The sequence below is a fragment of the Mustela nigripes genome, chromosome 4 (genome assembly GCF_022355385.1).
Source record: "Mustela nigripes isolate SB6536 chromosome 4, MUSNIG.SB6536, whole genome shotgun sequence".
NCBI lineage: Eukaryota > Metazoa > Chordata > Mammalia > Carnivora > Mustelidae > Mustela > Mustela nigripes.
This window is the reverse complement of record NC_081560.1, coordinates 30,524,662-30,528,059: the sequence shown is the minus strand read 5'-3', so window position 1 is coordinate 30,528,059 and position 3,398 is coordinate 30,524,662. Positions and strand designations below refer to the sequence as shown.

Genomic DNA, 3,398 nt, shown 5'->3' with positions numbered 1-3,398 from the left:
TTACTTTCAGATCTTTTGGGATATGAATTTGAAAATTAATTTTAGGTTGTTTATTATTATAGTTAGACAAATTACATTTTCCTAAATATCTAACTGGGTTCATCCAAAGTCAGTTGCCTTTTCCTAGACAAATGAATTATTAAACCAAAGATTTGAATAGGCAAAAATGATCTGCCTAATGATCAGTATTACTTTAAAATGCATTTTGTTTTGTTCATTGGACCCTTTTTGAATTTTTACTTCTTAGCTGTAGAGCATGAAAATGTTTCTTATTAAAGGATGCAATCCTCTTTGGAATTAGATTCTTTAAGGAATATGACATTTTAATGAGTACAACATATGAGCCCTTCCTTACAAGCCTAATTTTCAACAGATCTAGTTAAATTAAATTAGAGAGACAGGTACCGTATGGTAAGGTACCTAGGAGAAATTACAGTACACTGCTACTCTTATTGTAATTTTTTATGTCCACTCCTATAAGAAAAGAAGATGAAATAAGGAATCATTATGAAAAAGAAAAGCATGATAGAAGACATTATTAGGTTTAACTAAACCTATCCTTTTGTGCTCTTCTAATTTAAGCATTTGTGAAGGGCTAATAAGACTAGAATATAGAATATAGTAAAATCATATAGAATATTAAAAAAAAAAAAAAGCTTGGTCTTATATCTCCAGTGTTTCCAGCTCATTAATGCCAGAATTATTTTAAAAGATAGAAATCTGCTTTAAAAATGCAGAAGACCTTTGTCTGATTTTAAGTAACCTTACCTATCTCAAGTGGTATGAATCTCTTCCTCGGCCATTCTTATACCAGACTGTGGACACAAAATTCTCCAGACCTCTCTCATTTCTGAAAAGGTCATGCCTCGAGGCTTTGCATTTCACAGATTCTTCTTGGGATGTCCTTTCCCATCTGCACAAGTTTCCTATTCCTCTGCTAACAAACTACCACAAACTTAGTGGTTTGAAACACCACAAATCATTGCCTTACAATTCCGGAGAAGACTAAAAATGGCTTGGCAAGACTCAGAAAGGCTTCCAAGACTTTGCCTTGGACTTGTTCTTTTTTTTTTCATTCTCTTTCCCAAAAGAGCACCTTTCCCTTTGCCCCAAAACTCGGCCATGAACTTCCTCCCTGAGGATGGTGAGGACTAACCGGAAAGTGGACAATGAGAAACCAAGAACCAACCAATTCTGAAAATACCGAACAGACTATTATTTCAGAGGAGTTAATTTCAGAAGGAAAAGGGGTCAAGCTTGCAAAAAAAAAAAAAAAAAAAACAATGTACATGGGTCTTACTGGTAAAACAAGACCTTGGGCACCTGTGAGAAGTACAGCCAGGGGAGGGCATTTGGATGTTAGTGTGGCAGTTGTCTCAGCACTGCAAAGAACTCTTCATGATGAATGTGCCCTTCTGGGAAAACAGTTCAATCTGCCACTGGGAAGCTAATGCCTCGAATTCCCCAAAGGTCTCGTAGATGATAATGAAGACCAAGAAGCAGCTGCTTTTCTGGAGCTTGAGAAAGAAACTGGCTATGAAGGTGATGCTGACCATTATCCAGGAATGGGAAACTGTACACACACTTCATGACAGTGACTTAATGAAGACGTTGCTGAAAAAGTAAGACCTAAGCCAAAGTCAAAGCATGGAGACTTTGCAAAAGGGATGTCTTTACCAAAAAAATGATCTGCTAAAGAGACTTAATGCTCTAATAGCTGAAAAACATCTAACAATGGATGCCAGAGTCTAGTACTATGCTCTGCTGTTGACACATACAAACACAAAGCCATGTAAAGTGTCCTTCCTGAAATTTTAAGGCCAAAGGACAGTGGTCATATTTTTGTAAATGGAATCACCAGACCTCCTTCACTGAGACTTTGTTTTCAGCTTAGTTTAATACAAATTTGAAATTATCTTTTTTTTTTCGTTAAATTAAAACAATAGAGAATGAAAAAAAAAATCCACAAGTGGATTGTCTGAAATAATGACGGAACATAAATATTAGATGCTGGGGAGAAGCCAAAAAAAAAAAAAAAAAAAAAAAGATGAGTTCATGTTCAAGAAATTATTTGTCAAATCTGGTTCAGTGCTAAGCTAGCATTGAAAACAGAGCCGTTGTGGGAAAGATGTTCGATTCTAGTAGACAAGGAGGTGTACTGCCTCTGAAGTGAAAGGGAAGTTAATGGGAATGAGAGACATCTGTGTCATTCTAGGATTTTTGCTTAAAAAAAAAAAAAGTTGATGAAGAATGGGAACAGAGCCCTATGATCAGTTTGAGTATAAGAAGGTACCCAGACACCCAGTTTTAAGGCAGAGAGGTATTTTGCAACTTGAAGGAATGGAAGGTCACTAGCATTTTCTGAAGGTATATAAAAGTAAGCACATACTCTAAACCTTTTTTGCATGGATGCTGGCAATGGGAAAGAGAAAACATTTACCTATAATAGGAAGCCTTGAAGACAAGTTAGTCCTTTGAGACCCTAATTCATAGAAAGTTACTTATGAATGACATTTGGAATTGCCTCTTATACTGAACACTTTTTTCTACTCATTTGTTTATCTAACCCAATAGACCATGTTGCCCGGCTTAGATGATTATTCACCATCAGACTTCATTTTTGAACAATTAAATCTCACTTACTAGGTGTATTTGAACTTCACCGTTGTTCACGATTCCTAAAATTGACTATAAAACAAGGCCATGCCTCTACTGTTATTTAATTTCTAGTGCCAGATTCAGGATCCTGCAAGGAGACTGAAACCAGTCAGGGATTTTAGACGGCAATCTGAAAATAGTTGAAGAAAGATCTTTAATCTTTTTCCTTGTGTCAAAACTGGTGCTTTACCCACATGCAGTTCCAACACCTGTTTGCACCTAAGACTACTTAACTGTGGTTATTTTCTCTGCCCCAACACTTATAATTCCAGCGGGTAACCTAGGTAGTAGCCTAGGGATGATTTCACATACTGTGGGCAATGGTCCAAACAAATAATTGACCAACCAAGAAAAAATAAAACTTTTTAAAATCAAATATTTTACCTGTTTTCAAGGTAAATAGGGTTCTCTTAAAATTTAATAAAAGTAAAAAAAAGAAAGGGGGGGGGTGCCTGGGTGGCTCAGCGGGTTAAAGCCTCTGCCTTCGGCTCAAGTCATGATCCCAGGGTCCTGGGATCGAGCCCAACATCGGGCTCTCTGCTCAGCGGAAAGCCTGCTTCCTCCTCTCTCTCTCCCTGCCTCTCTGCCTACTTGTGATCTCTGTCTGTCAAATAAATAATAAAATCTTAAAAAAAAAATTTAATAATAGTCATGGCCTATTAACAGAGACCTCTGAATAGAACGATTTTACTTAGGTAAGCAGATCACATAAAAATTAATACTAACTCTTTAAACTACAA

General features: G+C 36.6%; 1 pseudogene; it reads left to right on the top strand.

Moving 5' to 3' along the window:
* Window positions 1-1,169: 1,169 nt before the first annotated feature.
* Window positions 1,170-1,818, top strand: LOC132014960 (ADP-sugar pyrophosphatase-like; annotated as a pseudogene).
* The last annotated feature ends 1,580 nt before the right edge of the window (window positions 1,819-3,398 follow it).